General features: G+C 46.4%; 1 protein-coding gene across 1 annotated transcript in view; it reads left to right on the top strand.

Moving 5' to 3' along the window:
• Positions 1-5,235: 5,235 nt before the first annotated feature.
• The window catches only part of Cers4 (ceramide synthase 4), a 32,585-nt gene continuing 20,272 nt past the window's right edge, over positions 5,236-17,548 (top strand). The window contains exon 1 of the mRNA XM_021169920.1: positions 5,236-5,421. The gene's annotated coding sequence lies outside the window, so the exon portion shown is untranslated. The remainder of the gene's footprint in view (positions 5,422-17,548) is intronic.

Here is a 17,548-nt window from a genome sequence, read left to right on the forward strand (position 1 = left end):
TAGGCTCAACTCATGATTCTCCTGCCTCCACCTTCTAAGTGCTAGAACGGCAGACACTACCATTATGCCTGATCCCTGGATCTTTTTCTTTTTTAGTATTTATTTATTTATTTATTTATTTACATCCCAAATACTTCTCCCCGCATGATCCTCCCTTCACAGAGTCCCTCACTCCATCACCCTCTCCTCACTTAAGATGATGGGGCCCCCTGGATACCCACCCACTCTGGTGTATCAGTCTCTGAAGGATTAGGCACATCTTCTCCCACTGAAGCCAGATAAGGCAATCCTGCTGGGAATGGAGTCCACATTCAGACTACAGTTTTAGGGACAGCTCCGGCTCTAGTTGTTGGGGAACCCATATGAAGACTGAGTTGCCCATCTGCTACATAGGTGCTGGGGACCTAGGTCCAACTTGTGTGTATCCTTTGGTTGGCTCAGTTTCTGAGAGCCCCCAGGGGTTTCTGGACCTTTTTTACATTTCCTTTTCAGGCCAGTTGTAGTGGCATACATACTTGTCATCCTGGCACTGGATGTGGAGGAAGCAGCGGATAATGTCTGCCTGTAATGCCAGCTTTGGAAAGTGGAGACAGAGAATCCCCAGGACAAGCTAGCTAGCAAGACTAGCCACACTGGCCAACTCTGGATTTGGTTAAGAGACCCCATATCAGTGAATAAGGTGAAAGAATGATCAACGATAATAGTTGATATCAACTTAGGGCGTGCTCATGTGCCCCCCCCCCCAGGTATTCCCATACAGTGAATTCCCACCCATAACAACAACAACAAAACCAAACCATGTGTATACACATATACAGACAAAATAGAAAAAGAAAAGCAACACAGATTCTTAACCTTGTTGGAGGGCAGCAATCTCAAACTGAGCTAACTCACTGCATTGAAGTCCAAAGATATACAAGAAGACAACATAAATGTGAGCTCTAGGGAGAACTTAGGATCACAGGGTAGAGTTGATGTGACTTCCTATAGGTTTCAGATGTACAGGAAGAGTTTATACTATTGTCTTCCACAGTATGAACTTGTGGTCAAGCTGTTTTAATTTCCTGGACATTGAGAGTGAGGAGAGGAACTATCTATTTGATGTATATCTGTCATTTGGGTTGTGTCACAGATATGTTCTGATAGTGTGAAGTTTATTAGCCTGAGGCTTGGATACAGAATCAGCTATGAGGGAGGAGAGAGACTAGTTGCTATTGGGCATGACCATAGCAGTCTGGTTTGGCCTGGGTTCCAATATTGAGCAGGTGTCATTGGGACTCAGGCTCATAACTGCAAGCAAAGCAGTGAGGACCCTGTGGTAACACCAGGCCCAGATGGTCCTCAGTCATCTTCCTTCTTAACGTCTTTCATGTTATCCCATGTGTAATCTTGTTAACCATGAGAAGTAACAGGGGCCAATGAGATGGATCAGGTAGTAAAAGCATTTACTGTTAAGCCTGATGACCTGAGTTCAATCCCCAGAACCCACATGGTAGAAAGAAGGTGAGAACTGACTTTTGCAAACTGCCTTCTGACCCCCAACATATAGGCTGGGGCACATAAGTGTCTTCCTCAAGTAAATACAAAATCAAATTGAAGTAACAAAGTCACAGACTTCAGAGGTCAGGAAAAATCTCAGATTGTCTTGACTGGTTTTATGTCAACTTAACACAAGCAAGAGTCTTCAGAGAAGGGAGCATCAATTGAGAAAATGCCTCCATGGGATCTGACTGAAGGCAAGCCTGTGGGGCATTTCCTTAGTTAGTGATTGACAGGGGAAAGCCGGACCCAATGTGGGTGGTGCCCTTCCTGGGCTAAAGGTCCTGGATTCTATAAGAAGGCAGGCTGAGCAAGCCATGATAAGCAAGCCAGTAAGCAGTACTTGCCTATAGGTTCCTGCCCTGATTGAATTCTTGTCCCGATTTCCTTCAGTGGAGAACTACAACCCCGACTTACTTTAGTCATGGTGTTTCATGCAGCAATAGAAACACTAAGATAAGTTGCCACCAGAATTGTGTGGTATTGCTGAGACAGACCTGTGCATGTTATTAGCAGGATTGTGGGTGTACTTTGGAGTTTTGAGTAAGAAAAGTCATTGAGTGTTTTGCTCTGTAGGAACTTGGAAAATGTTGAGGGCAATGTAGAAGATGGAGAGCTGGCTAATGAAGTTTTAGAGGGAAACAAAGACTCTAATTGGGCTATTTTTGTGAAGAATCTGCAGTGTCTGATCAGCTGGAGGTGAAGAATCAGCTGTGATTAACAAGAAACCAGAACAACTAAAGTATAGTCTTTGTTTTACTGGGACAATTGATGTTGGTTAGCTAGAGCTGAGAAATTAGAGGTGATTAAAAAGAGACTAGCATCATTAAAGAGAACTCTTCTGGGAGGTGTTTCCTGAGAGCACACAGAACCTGTGTTCCAGAGGTGACCAAGGTTGGACCTCATGCCGGTAGCAGAACTTGGTAGCATAAGAGCCACCCAAGTGGTACTGGTTTCATTGCAGCAATATAAACCCTAAGACAGTGATCACTTTTGAATAACTCTTATTGTGCTTAGCCTAGGTGTTGTGGGTCCCAGGGTCCAGTCTTCAGGCCTGGTCACAATCAGCCCAGGTTCTAGAGAAGATCAATATAAGTATCTACTTCAGATTCCCTAGTTGGAGACTGTGATGGTCAATCTCAATTATCAACTTGATGAAATCTAGAATCACCTGGGAGAGGAACCTGTGGATATACCTAACAGTGGTTGTGTTCATCAGATTGAAATGGGAAGACTTGTCCACTGTGGTGATACTGCTGTCTGGATCCTAGAGTATAGAAAGGGGAAGATGAGCTAAGCAAATAGCATGCATCACTCTGTGTTTCTTGGCTGCAGATGGAATGCCACCATATGCCCCAGGCCCCTGACACCCTGACTTCCCGTTAGTGATGTATATCTGGAACCCTGAGCTAAAATAAATGCTTTCTTCCTAAATTGGTTTTGTCAGAATGTTTTATTGTAGCAACAAAAAAGTAATTAAGACAGAGGGGAGCAGCACAGAGTTCCTTCCTGGGTCCTAGCACTTAGTAGCTTCCTTAATCATTTGAGCCTCACATGGATGGGAAGATTATACAGGGGGTCAAAGTCTGTGTGTGGGTGGGGGCTAGTGATAGGGTATAGCTCAGTGAGAGAGTGCTTTTCAAGCATGTAAGAAGACCTGGGAAACACACACACACACACACACACACACACACACACTGACAACACCTCAAATGGTGGCTCACATTTATAATCTAAGATTAGAAATTAGTGGAGACAGTTGGATTAGAAGGTCAAAACCATCCTCAGGTACATAGGGATTTTGAGACCAGCTTGAAATATAAGAGATTCTGTCTCAAAAAATAAAAATAACAATGAAAAATAACTGAAAAGCAACAAAAGAAAATCTGCAAGAGAATGGGAGCCTCAATTTCTCAGGCTTGAGATCCAGCCTTAGTTAGGGTTCCCCTTCCCAGACAATACATACTGTATCCACCAGCTTAGAAACCTATTATCTCATGCCAGCCAGGCAGAGCTTCCTCTGTCTCTCTAAATCCTGTCTTTAAATCTTTTGTCTGCTTTTTAAATCTGTTGGGTATACCATCTTCCTTCTCTTGACCACCCCTGGGTCATGCTTTCCAGAACGACAAACTCCTCTATCTTCCATAATGCTCCTCTCATGCCACCCAAGTCCAAAATGAGTCATACCTCTACCTAGAAGTCAAAAGGCTTTTGAAGTGGGAGTTGCTTCTCTTCTACTACCATGTCCTGGATATTGAACTCAGGTTGTCAGGCTTGGTGGCAGACAGTTTTACTTGCTGACTTTTCTTGTCCGCTGAGGTGTCTTGTAATCTGTTAATCTACTCGGCTTCAGAGAGCCAGAAGTAGCTTCTTGCAAGAACACCTAACTACTTCCAGACTGGGGGTCAGGCCTAGGCATGCAAATAAAAAGCTGACACCCCATTCTTCTTCAGCCACTGAACATTTCTCCATGACCCTTGTACACTCAAATCCTCCACTTCTCTGTGGACCTCTGGCTTGGATTTCCATGTCACTATCAAGATAAGTGGCTCCCATGGTCTAAGTGCTTGGGAATACCCTGTGTGACTTTCCTCTTTCACATTGGCATCTGGTCTATTTTTCACCCTTGGTTTATCAAACTCAGGGACATCTGTACACTAGACAAGCAGTCTACCTTCTGAGCTAGACTTGATGTCCTTATATTACATTCTCTTTTACAAAGATGACAAGTTATTAGAAGCCTCTTCCCTTCTATTGGTAACTGCTTGCCCTAGAATTGTCTTTCCTCTGGTTGTACTAGGCAAGGAGAGGCCAACATCCTCCTGCATTATCCTGGGTCAAACAGTGGAAACAGCTATCACCCACTCTGACTTGTATCTCAGCTTAATCTCTCAGATCTTGCCTGACCTTTGCACCTCACAAAACCATAGCTGACATATTAATGTAATCTCCCTTCTCCTCTTCAATCCTGCGGACAGCTTCTTGGTGGGCCCAGGCCCAGCAATCCTCCAGGTTGGTCTGATCAACTCCAAGTACTCATGCCCTGGGGTGCTAAGGCCTGCAGAATGATCCAAGCTTTCTTTGCAGAGCCTAGCAGTGCATCTGAGAAACGGAGTGCAGGCAGAAAGACAAGCCAGAGCATCACAAAGAAGAGACCTAGAACTGGAAAACAAGATCCAGAGAGAGTGCTTAGTAGACGCTGCTGGGTTCAAACGTCAGAGATATGCTCTGCAGAAACCTACAGCATGGCTGGAGAAAGGCCAGGTGCCCACAACAGCCTCGGGTCGGGGCGGGGCCTGATAAAGCTGGACTGGGCTGGGGACCAGGCCTTGCCAGTTAGAGGAAGAGGCTGAAAGCAGGGATTGGGGTAAGGAGTAGCAGACCAAGGGTAGAGTGGAGTTGGGGGCGGGTCCTGGCGGCGGGTAGGGGCTGTGGGCGGGGCCCGGAAACTGAAGGAGCTGGTAATAGTCTAGGGCGAGGCTGGAGGGAGGGTCCCAAGGTTCAGGATTAGGGGCTCAGGGGGCGGTCTGGAGGCGACAAACGACTATAAGGTGGGGTCTTGGGAGGGGCCTGGTGGCGTGGGGGCGAGGCCAGGCAGCCGGTTGGGCAGTTTAGGGCTCAGGGTTTTGGACCAAGCGGTTCTTTGCGCGCACTGGGCCCGACTGCACTGAAGCCACGCCCTTTTCCCCTGCTCAGACCACGCCCAAGGCCCCATCAAACTCCTCCCAGAGGCCCCCTCCGGTCCTATTTCCTCCCTCGCGGGTGGAGACTCTGTAGAGAGGAGTTTCTCGGCCCAGAGCGGTCTGCGGCGTGTCTAAGGCATCTTCGGGTTAGCTGATCTCCGCACCGCCTCGGCCTGCATCTTGCTTTCTGCACCTCCAGGTAAGCAATCACCCCTCTCTGGGGGCGCCGCCCCAGTAGATACCCTCGAAACATTCCTCTCCTCCAGGGCTAAGAGCAGTCCGGCTCGGAGCCAAAACAGTCATTTAGTTTCCCCTCATTCCTCCGACAAGGTATTTCTCAAGGTTTCCCATCTGGTCCGGGATCAGGTTGCGTTCTCCGGAGAGCTGTGGTGCCCTCATGGCGCAGGTGCAGGTGGTGGACATGAATAGAAAACGCGCGGGAGAGAATGGGGGTTGTCGTGACGTGGGGAATCCGGACTTGTGAACAGGCACTGCGCCACAGGAGTGTCTGTCACTGGAGAATTGGTACGGAGCACCTGCTGGGTGCTACCGACCCGACCGGAGAAGGCGAAGGCCGCAGACACAGCGATTCGGGAACCACGTAGACCCAGCCTCTGGGAAACAAGGGAGTGTGTAGAGCACTATACAAATACTGGAGGAAGGGGGTTGAAGTGTTGTGAGGAAGCCTATGATGTCTGAGGGAAAGGGGCAGCCTGTCATGAGGGCACCTGCTATGGAGAGCTTTCTGGGCCCAGGCCACAAAATCCTAGGGAAATGGCCAGGCTGGTGCGTTTGCAGACCAGAAAAGAGGCTGGAGTGTATACAGGGAAGAAAGAAGGTAGGGAGTGGTTGACCAGGGCTTGGAAGACAATGAGGAGCCCACAGCTCCATCCTCCGGGCTGTGTGTACAAGGGATGTTTAAGGCAGCAAGCAACAGCCATCTGATTGTGTCTTGAGAGGAAGACCCTGCCCTATGCTAGGAAAGCTGAAAAGACACCAGGGCAGCCTGGGCGTCTGGCTGGGCCCCTGATAGAAGGTGCGTGAAGTGATAAGAGGTAAGTTAGAAATTCTGTGTTTTCCCCCAAGAAGAATTGTGTTTCATGCGAGTTTGGAAGTGAGATGTGAGGAAGGTCTGTGTGGAGCTTTCCGAGGTGGTCTTCTAAGAATTTGGAAGGGGCCTTATTTTATTTGGGGGGAGGGCTAGGTTGAATCTAGGGCCTCATGCTAGACAAGCACTCGGCCGCTGCAGCACTTTGCTTGCTTCCTTCCTTTGTGTGTGTGTACTCACTTGTGGTGTCAATGTGTGTATGAATGTGTGTGTGCATCTATGTGTGTGTGAGCTCAAGTGTGTGGAGGCCAGAGATTGACTTCTTATGCCTTCCTCTCTCACTCTCCATATTAGTTCCTGAGACAGGTCTCTTAACTGAACCTGGAGGTTGTCATACTTGCATAGCAAGCGCTGTACTCACTGAGCTAGCACCAGCTTAGTCCTTAGGTTTTATTTTGAGACCACCTCACTAACTTTGGTTTTTTCGAGACAGGGTTTCTCTGTGTAGCCCTGGCTGTCCTGGAACTCACTTTGTAGACCAGGCTGTCCTCGAACTCAGAAATCCACCTGTCTCTGCCTCCAGAGTGCTGGGATTAAAGGCATTGCGCCATCATGCCCGGCTCACTAACTTGTTTAAGCCGTCTTTGAATTCATTCTGTAAGCCAGTTATGCCTTGAGCTTGCAAAATCTATGAGCTGATATGGGGATGTGGGAGACAGGGCTTCCTAAGAGAGCAGTTTGGGCTCAGCCAAGGTCCTAGGCACCAGTGCAGTCTCCAGTGGGGTGACCTGGACCTGTTGGTTGGACGGAGATCCGCAAGAAAGGAATCTCAGACTATGAACTTGCCTTGGAAGCCCCACATCCTTTAGAGCGTGCCTTTTCCCAGCCGTAGAGTCAGTTTGAGTGGAGTTCCAATAGCATCACTCGGCCTGCCTTGAGCCTTCTCTGAAGGCCAGCCAGGTTGCGGGAGTATTGGGGAATCTTCTTTACCTTCTCACTTTACTCACTCCTAAAGGGGGTTGTTTCCAGGAGTCAAGGAGAGAAGAGGCAATAGATAGAAGCTGGGAACTCCTGGCTGCAGGAAAGGGTTCTGAGCTTTTGTTTGCCCATCTGGAAAATGGGTCTGAAGTATCTTTCTCCTTACTGGGTCCACAGCTGTTGATAGTACTTGAAAATCTGTGCCCTTTACATTCCTGAGAACCTGTGGTTGGCTTCCATGCCTACTCTGAGGAGAACACTATCCTCTTCCAAATCCAAGGCTGTTGGCCAGTAGAGGGGTGGGGGTGGGGGCATTTAGTTGGTATAGTGCCTGGGAGGGAGTGAACATTTAGCAAAAGGAGCCTCTGGGCTTACTAAAGAGGACAAAGAGAGTGGGTAAAGGCCCCTACTCCACCCTGAGATGACACAAGAAAGCATTGCAGTGGGGAGTGCTCCCCTCTGATCTGGGGAGTGCAGTGGGGAGTGCTCCCCTCTGATCTGGGGAGTGCAGTGGGGAGTGCTCCCCTCTGATCTGGGTGCCGCAGGTTGCTTTCCTCTCCAGTCTGGGCTTGCAGAATGGTGCAGCCCTCCGGCTAGTGGGTTTACCTCATTTTCCCCAGTTGTAAAATGGGACCAATAGCATTTAAACTCCCCGTATAGTTAAAAGAACTGAGGACAATGCCTGGCTAGTAATCAGTGCCTGATGAAACTAGTCTGTTAACACAGGGCTATTGCAGAGTTCATGCCTCAGGGTAGAACTGAGTGCAGTAACACGGCTTGGCCCAGAGAGTGTCAGGGAAGGCTGCATCCTGGCTGGGTGACAGCTGTCTGTGTTCTGGGTTACATGGGATGACTGGACGGAAGAAAGAGAAACACTGTGGGATGAATTCATGCTTTCTCAAGCAGCAGGGGGATCAGCCTCTCGAGGACTGAATGCTGGCAGCTTCCTAGAAGCGCTTTAAAAAAATTACTTACTTTACATCTAGACTGCAGTTTCCCCTCCCTCCTTTCCTGTCAGTCCTCCCCCCTATCCATCCATCCTCCCTTTCTTTTTAGAAATGGGGAGACCTCCCATGGATATCAGCTAGTCTTGGCTTAGCAAGTTGCAGTAAGACTAGGTGCATCTTCTCTTGAGGCTAGATGAGGCAGCCCAGTTAGGGGAAAAGGATCTAAAGGCAGGCAACAGACTCTGAGACAGCCCTACCCCTGTTGTTGGGAGTCCCACATGAAGACCCAGGCGCACAACTGTTACTTATGTGCAGACGGCTTAGGCCATCCCTATGCATGTTTTTCTAGAAGTGCTTTTTATTGTGACACAAAAGGCGCTTTTAGCAGGTTAATTTTAGCAAGTTAATTTTTTGTTTATCAAAACCTTGTATCTGATCTAGGGTTCATCTTGAAAGAACCATCGCCTAAGCAATTCTAAGCCCTAGTATGTCTTGGGACTAAGTTATGCAAACGCTCTGAGAACAACCTCAGAAGATCTTAGCTAACAACTGCTGAGAAAAGCTTAGGTGCCAGCCCTCTGGAATTCATGCCAGATAGAATGGCTCTGTTAAAATTCTGCTATGGTGATTCAACTAAGGGTGGATTGGGCAGAGGAACAGTATTCCAAACCAAAAAGGATAAGCAGATACAAGGCTCCACGCACATTGCTGGGCACTTGGAGGAGTAATTAGTAGAGATTTGAAAGAACATTGAGATCTATGGGGGCTGGAGAGATTGCTCATTGGTAAGAGCATTGCTCATTGGTTCTTGCTTGCAGAGGACCTGAGTTGAGATCCCAGCACCCCCTATTAGGTGGCTTACAGCAACTTGGTGAAACTCTAGCTCCAGGGAATTTAATGCCCTCTTTTGGCCTCTTTACGCAACATAGTCATGTTCTTGTGTTTTCTGCCAGCCTCAATCCAACACCTATCAACCAACTAACCACCCCTCACCCCACAAAAAAACAAAACAAAACAAAACAAAAAAACCTTGAAGTCTAGAGGAGAGCAGGATGGCTAGGCCTCAACAGGGAATTTATATGTTATTTTAATCCTAGAAAACAAAACAGTGGGTGTGCATGGTGCTTGTGGTGGCAGGAGCCAGGAGACCAGAATAGAGGTGACTGTTCTAGAGAGGTTTGGATGGGTGAGAATTCAATGAATCTTGGATAGACTGGGTGGGATGGAGCTGTGGTTGGAGAAGACACTAATGTTTGTGGCTGACATGAGATGAACATTGTTACATTGAAGTCAGCAATCTGTTTCTGGTATCTGCCCTTTGTCATGTCTTTGGACCCCAAGCTGGTAGAGGAGTGACACAGGGCAGGCTTTGGAGGAACAAAATGGGAGCTAACTGGGAGACAGGGCAGGACATAGGTGGGAGGCAAGGACCAAAGGTGCTATGGGTTTAGTAAAGAGGAAGTCTGGTCAGCAATATGGCTCACTGGATAAAGACCCTTGCTGCCAAGTCTAATAACCCGAGGTTGATCTTCAGAATCCATATGGTGGAAGGAGAGACCTAACTCCTTTAAGTTGTTCTCTGAGTGTCACATACACTGTGGCACTCATGTACCCACATCCACATGCATGAGTAAGTAAAATGTTGAAAGAAATAAAAGAAAGGTCATGTCTAGAGACCTAGATCAAGGTAGAAATCTTGCTTAGCATGTGCAAAACCCTGATTAACATCCCAGGAGTACAAAATAAATACTTAAATTAAAATATAAATAAGAAACTGTCTCTGAATGCCCTTACTGGCAAGAATCTTCCTCCCATCTCTACCTATTCTTCCACTCCTCAGCCCTTTATGCAGCACTTTTAAATTATTCAGAGTGGTGTGTACGGTGTGTGTGCGTGTGCGAGTATGTGTGTGTGTGTGTTTGTGTGTGTGTGTAACTTGTAGGACTAAGTTCTTCTACCATGTGGGTCTCAGAGATGGAATTGGGTCAAATTTGGTGGCAAGTGCCTTTACCTGTGGGGCAATCCTGCCTCCTCCTTCAGACCTTCTCTAGGACTTCTTTAGTCTCTTTCTAATGGGACCTCTCAAACGCAGCATGACCTTTCTCCTGTTCTGGACTGAGATGCAAAGGCCCTAGGACCCTCACAAACTTGGTGTGTGTTGGGTATGGCAAGGAGGCTGGCGTGGCTGGAATAGAGTGAATGCGAGGAAGAGTTCTAAGAGGAGCAGAGGCAACGACCTGCAGACCAACCACAGCTGACCCTTGGAAGGCCCTTACTCAAGAGCAGAGGAGGAGTTGGAACTTTTTGCTTTCTAATTTTGTTCCATATGTGTGTCGATGAACCCTAAAAAGAGGAAGACAAGGCCATATTCTTTTTTCCACCAAGGCAAGACATCTTCTCTTTACACATGGTAGGGTGGCCCAGGGAAACTTCCTAGAGGGGTCCAGATTTCCTTCTTGCCCAGGGGCAGGGAAAAGGAATTAGTCAGGGAGAGAATTCTGATTGCCAGTGTGGAGGTAGGAGCTGATAAAGGTCACACAATACATAGAGCAGGGCAGCAGGTAACAGGGGCCTGAAGGATGCAGAGATGGTGAGCCTGGAGGAGAAACCACAGAAGCCAAGCAGGTGTGTTCTGAGGATGGGGCAGCTACTGACCAGTGGCTACTCTCTCCTCAGATGATGGAGATTAAACTTGTTCCTTTTTCTTGTATCTCACATGGGCAAGAGCTGGTCATTTGGTTCTCGTCACCTAACCCACTCCTACTACTGACTGAGTCATTCATCTGCTCTGGCTTCATGAGCAGATTTTGACCCCAGTTTGCTGGAATTGAGATCCAAAATTAATTAATTTTAAGGTAGAATCTCACTATGTAGTCCTGGCCAGCCTGGAACTACCTCTGTAGACCAGGCTGGTCTTTAATTCACAGAGATCTGGCTGCCTTTGCCTCCCTAGTAGTGGCTTTCAGGGTGTGCTACCATGGCTAACCTTTCTTGCTACTGGATACTGTGCTGGGTGGCTGCCCTCTGTCCCTGTCCAAATTTGTGGTAGGTACTCTTTGAACCTTCTTCTGCTTATAGTTGGGGCATGTGTAATGGGGTCACTTTTGGGGCTGAGGCAGAGGGATTGTGTGGATCTCCCTGCCTTGTAGATCATTGGCCAATCCAGTCCCTTCAAAGGGAGCAGACATCAAGGGCGGTGGTAGTGGTGGTTTGAAAGCCCTGTGAGTACATACGGTGAATGACCACATCGGGACCAGCCATCAGGAGGCAGGTCAACTTTACTTGGGATGAGTCAAGGCTTATAAAGATTTGTGGGACAGAGAGTAGGAAGGAACATCCAGGATGGGCAAAGGTCATTGGCTGGGGACTTAGGGTACCTGAAATGCCTCATTAGCATGGTGCAACATTTCAGGAATCTCAGGTTCTAGCTGAACAGGTTTTATCAAGAGAAAGGAAATTGATCCTATAATCTAATTGGAGCTATGTGACATTCCTCAGGTCGACGCATATGTGGGGGCTTAAAATTCCTCAGACAAGGTCAGAGAAGAAGGCACCCCACTCATGTATGGAGTGTCCCATACTGTGCCAAGCCCAGAGGGTATCCGGTCATGGTGACTTTGACCTTAATTATCAGAGTTTTCCCAGAGGCCTGAACTTCTGGGAGATGACAGGGAATACAGAGAGTGATGGAGGGAAGAGAAACAGGCCTCTGGCTGAGAGGTTGGTGAGGATTGTTCTATATAAATGGCTGAGCCTTTCCTATTGTCACTTCTAACCAGTATTCCTTCTGCTGTGGCCATGTCACTTTCTGTGTGTCTTCAGTTCAGTGTATAGCCCTGCCTCAGGCCTTTGGACTGGCTGTTAAGACTGGCAAGAATGACCTGTTTCTCTGCTTTGGCTCCTGCACTTAAAATGTTATCATAGCAAGGAGGCTTTTCTGACCAAGGTCTGGTTATCTTTTCTTTTTTCTTTCTGTCTTTCCCCTTTTCTTTTACTCTTTTCTTTCTTTCACTCCCTTCTTTGTGTGTGTATGTCACTGTAAGCACTTGTGGAGGGCAGAGGACAAGTTTAAGTGTCCCTTCATAGGAGCCATTCACCTTTGTTGAGATAGGCCTCTCACTGGGACCTGACACTTTCCAGTTAGGCTAGGCTGGCTGGCCAGCAAGACCCAGGGATGGGGCCTTTGTCTTTGCCTCCTAAGTTCTGGGATTACAAGTGTGTACCCCCAGACCTGACTTCCTTTTTAAAATGTGGGTTCTGGAGATCAAACTCAGGCCCCCATACTTGTGGAATATACTTTACTGACTGAACCATCTCCTCTGACCTCTGTCTTTCAAATGTAGTCTCTGGGTTCCTCTGTATCCCTCTTCACATTCTCCTCCCTGCCTCATTCTTTTTTCTCTCCACAAGACTGGTTGCTGCCTGATATAATGAAACAAATAATTAACAAAATATACTATGTATCTCTCCTCCACTCTTTTAAAAACATGAATTCCTGAGTTAGCAATAGAATTTGCTCAGCCCCCTGTGTAGACTCTAGTGTGTAGGCCAGTACTTGATGCGTGGTAGGTACCAAGTAAGTGTTGTTGATCAAATGATGCTAGGCATCCAGGTACTCTGGATACAGCCTAAGTAAAGATCAGGCAGGATGTTAAGATGAGGCTCAGTTTGGGTACAGGTTCATAAAATAGGTAAGTTCACCTTCTGGTTCTCAGCTTTCTACTTCATTATGATCTTTGGTGATTCTGTATCCTAGCAAGCTACAAGATGATAGAAGCAACCAGTCTTCAACAGAAATCTCAGCTATGGCTTCTTGGAGACATAGGTAGAGGCCAAAAGGACTTGGGGATGAGTCTCGTTTCTTGGACCTCAAACACTGAAGCAGAGCATTTAGATTTTCCTGTGTTTTCTTTTTCCCAGAATCTATCTGAGCATGAAGGGGCTTCCTCTATTTTGTTTGGTGTGGGCCTCTCTTGAAAGGTGCTATTTAGGCTGAGGCTGGATTTGGAGCCAGCAATAGATACTGTGTTAGGAATCAATAGAACAGTGGTTCTCAACCTTCCTAATGCTGTGACCCTTCAATACAGTTCCTCATGTTGTGGTGACTCTCAACCATAAAATTATTTTGTTACTACTTCTTAACTGTAATTTTGCTACCATTACTAATTATAATATGAATATCTGATATACAGGATATCTGATATGTGATCCCTGTTGGGGTCATTACCCACGTGTTGCAAATTGCTACTCTAGAGGAACAGAACTGGTAGGCTCAATATATATTACAAAGGGAATTTGTTAGCTAGGCTCACATGACATACACTGGGCAGTCCAAGAGTGGCTACCTGCATGTTGGAGAGGGTAAGAATCCAGTAGCTGATCAGTCCTAAAGGTTAGGTAGCTCAGCTGTCCAGTTTGGTACTAAAGTCCTGAACAATTCTTGGAGAGTCTTCAGTCTCCAATGGAAAGTCAAAGTAGCTGAGTTCTACTGTTAGCATAGGATGGTCGGTGCAGTGGCAGCAGCAAAATAGATGCATTTACCAGTAGTCAATGAAAACCAACAGTCAAAAGTAGCCCTGTACCCTTTACCTTGAAGACTTCTTCATATCTAGGCTGCCACCAGAAGATGCTGCTCACACCTGGGTTGGGGGGAGTCCTCTCTCTTCAGTTAATTCTCTCAGGGGATACCTTCAACTGAGTCTAAGAGGCATGTATCTTAGCTGACCCCATAATCTGGTCAAGTTGACAACCAAAGTTAACCATTGTGATAGGAATTGGATGCATTTACTACCTTCTTAGCCTGGTCCTATGGGGAAGAAGTTGTAAGCCAAAGTAATCTAGTCCCAGCAGAGGCATGTCCCTGGAGACATGATGAATTCCCTGAGCTAGCCTGGAAATCCTGGAGGCTTCTTGGAAGCAGTTGCTGAAAAAGTCTCACTTGCAAGGTCAGCAGGGCCTGGGATCAGATAATGGAAATGGTGACTGAAGGACTCATGGCGGGAACAGCTAAGGCAAAGGTCTGGCATCATAGAGCTGCCCAAGGTGCTGTTTCTGAAGTTTGACTGGATCTTGGGAATCTGAGGACACAGACTGAGAACTATAGAGTCAAGGTGATGATCAGTGGGGTTGGGTGGAGTGGTAGGAGGAGCCAGGTAACCATGGAGAACTCAAACTGGCAGGCCAGGAGCCATGAGAAGCCCTCAGACTCGTCATCAGAAGGGATGGATAGGTTCAAGCTATGAGCTGCTATTGGATTGTTATAGGAGGGAAGGATAGGTCCAGAGTGGTCTTCCTTTACCTTCCTGCTACTACCAGTGAGTATTACATCTCTGGTCCATTAAGAGGATTAAAAGCCCCCCAATTAATATTAATTTTAGCTACAGCACTATCTACGGTATTCTCACATTCTCTCCCTCGTTTTTCCCCACCCCTAAGGTGTGTGTGTGTGTTCTATAGCTTTTTTAGTCCTGTGTCCATTACTACTCCTGTCTCCATAGGATGTTCTCACAAAGTCTATAATATCTGGAGGGCAACCCATATGCTGTATGGGTATTTCTCACTGCAGCGCTCCTTTCTGCTTCCCCTTGATAGAGGGTCACAAGCAACATAGATGCTGGTGTCTCTTTAAGACATGACAAGCCTAGGGCTGGAGAGATGGCTCACCTGTTAAAAGCTGATACTCCTCTCACAGAGGATTGGCTTCCCAGCAACACTTCGGTGGCTCACAACCTCCCAGATCTCCAGCTCCAGAGAACCTAATGCCTCTTCTGACTTTTTCAGGCATGTGCATGTATGTGCACATACATGTCTATGAATGTGTATGTATATATAATTAAAAACAAAATAAATATGTACTAAAAGCAAAATGAAAAGAAAAGACAGCTACAGGCATGGTAGCACAGGCCTGCTATCCTAGGTACTTTGGAGCCAGAGGCATGAGGATCATAAGCCTAAGGCTAGCCTAGGAAATTTAGTAAGACATGTCTCAAAATAAGCAATAAAAGAGACTGGGGATATAGCTCAGTGGTAGAGCACCTGCCTAGCATCTTCCAGTGAGGGTTAGGGATGTGGCTCACTGGTAGGATGCTTGTTTAGAACATATGAGATTATGGGTTCTAGTACCACAAACAAAACAAAAACGAAAATGGAAAACCCAAACAATATCAACAACAACAAAACTAAAACTAAATCAAACCTAAATGATTATAGCTGTGGCCACTTGCCACCACCTCATGTACCAGCAGCATCAGGATAGAAGCTGATGTATTTTGTGTTTGTTTTTATGAGCACGTTGCTTTCCTGCAGATGCTGGTTTGCTGAGGGAGCAAAGGGAAGTCTCTTTTGAAAATAAACATGCAGTGATAAGTCACTTAATGACCTAGAGGCACCCTAGGACATTGGTGGTAGGTGAGTCTGTTTGTAATATGAATAGTTAGTTATTCCATGCAGCTTCTTGTTTTAATAAAGAGACTTAAAACAAGAGCTGTTGGGCTGAGGGTGAATTCAGTTGGTAGAATGCTTGCTTAACATATAAAAAACCCGGGTTCAACTCTGGGCAGGGTGTTGTATGCCTCTATCTCAGCACTTAGAATATGAGGGAAGGATGACAAGTCCAAGAGGCTAGTCTGGGATACACAAAACAAAACAAAGTATGTTGGTGCATGCCTTGGGAGCATGAGGCAAGAAGATGGCAAGTTTGAAAACACACACACATACACATACATACACACACACACACACACACACACTCAGGGGTTGGGGGGGAAAGAGGGAGGGAATGTGCGAATGCAGTATGTAGTGTTGAGGTTAAAATTAATATTAATTGTTTTTTTTAACCCTGCCTTTGACCATTCATTTCCCAGATAAAAGACAAAACCTTTACAATTATTATAAGCACATTAACACATTAGAGCTGGGTAGATATAACCCTCTATTGTTATTTTGCCTACTTCCCTGTCAATAACCCTGAGTTACAATTTGTCATGGTCCACTTGGGCCACTCTTATTCCAATTGGCCAGTCCTCATGGCCATGCTTTTGTGATTCACCTGCCCCATGAGATGGCATTGAGATGGTTCAGTGGGTAACAGTGATTGCTGCCCATCCTGAAGATCTGAGTTTGATCCCTGGGGCTCACATTGTAGAAAGAGAGAACTGACTCCTGGAGGTCGTCCTCTGATCTCTACATAACAACAATCCATGCATAAGTGTGCAATAAACAAGCAAACAATAAAAAACTGAGAATACATAATTTCTTATCCAGATATGTCACCCCAAGTCATCCCACCACTACACTTGCTTTCTTTTTTATTCAGGACTGGTGGTCCAAGAATCTACCATCTACTCAGCCTACCATCTACCCAAGAATGGCTGTAGCTCAGCTGATAGGGCATGTACCTAGCATGCATAAAGCCCTGAGTGCCACCCTCAACCTGTACAAGCCAGACATGGTCATGCCTAGCATCCTAGCAGTAAGAGGAAGAAGGAGAATTAGGAGTTCAAGGTCATCCTCAACTACAATACATGAAGAGTTTAACATTAGCTTGGGTTGTAGGATATCCTGTCTCAAAACAGAAGTGGGGTGGGGGGAAGAAACAGGTATCTGCAACACTCCAGATAAGACGCTATACCTGCCCTGTCCACACATGGCCCTAGGACTGATAACTAGTCCTTTCCACCCTAAGTCCTGTCTCTGTGCTTTCTTAACTGATTCATTTTGTGCCTACTGACTTTCTCCCTCACTAGTGCCCTAAAAGAAATATAACCACCCACTCATAAACTGGAACATCCAAAAGTATCAAGGCAAAGAAAAACTAGCAGAAAGCAGACGAACACAACAATAATGGGAACTTGTGTTGCCAGTTTATGTGCCTTCCATGATAGAGGCAGGCTGTCCATGTCGTTTGACGAGTATGTCAAGCTGAGTGACCCGTGAGCTTCCAGGGACCTTCCCATCTTAATGCAGGAGTCCTGGGATTATAGACATCTACTCACAATTCTGGCTTTATATTGGTGTTGGGGATCCAAACCCAAATCCTATCATATTGCATTACCCATTAAGCCACCTCCCAGCCTGTCTTCTTTCTTTCTTTCTTTCTTTCTTTCTTTCTTTCTTTCTTTCTTTCGTTCGTTCGTTCGTTCGTTCGTTCGTTCGTTCTTTCTTTCTTTCTTTCTTTTTAATTTTTAATATTTTTATTACATATTTTCCTCAATTACATTTCCAATGCTATCCCAAAAGTCCCCCATAGCGCCCCCCAATTCCCTACCCACCCATTCCCATTCTTTTGGCCCTGGCATTCCCCTATATTGGGGCATATAAAGTTTGCAAGTCCAATGGGCCTCTCTTTCCAGTGA

The sequence above is a fragment of the Mus caroli genome, chromosome 8, assembly GCF_900094665.2.
Source record: "Mus caroli chromosome 8, CAROLI_EIJ_v1.1, whole genome shotgun sequence".
In the NCBI taxonomy this organism is placed as follows: domain Eukaryota; kingdom Metazoa; phylum Chordata; class Mammalia; order Rodentia; family Muridae; genus Mus; species Mus caroli.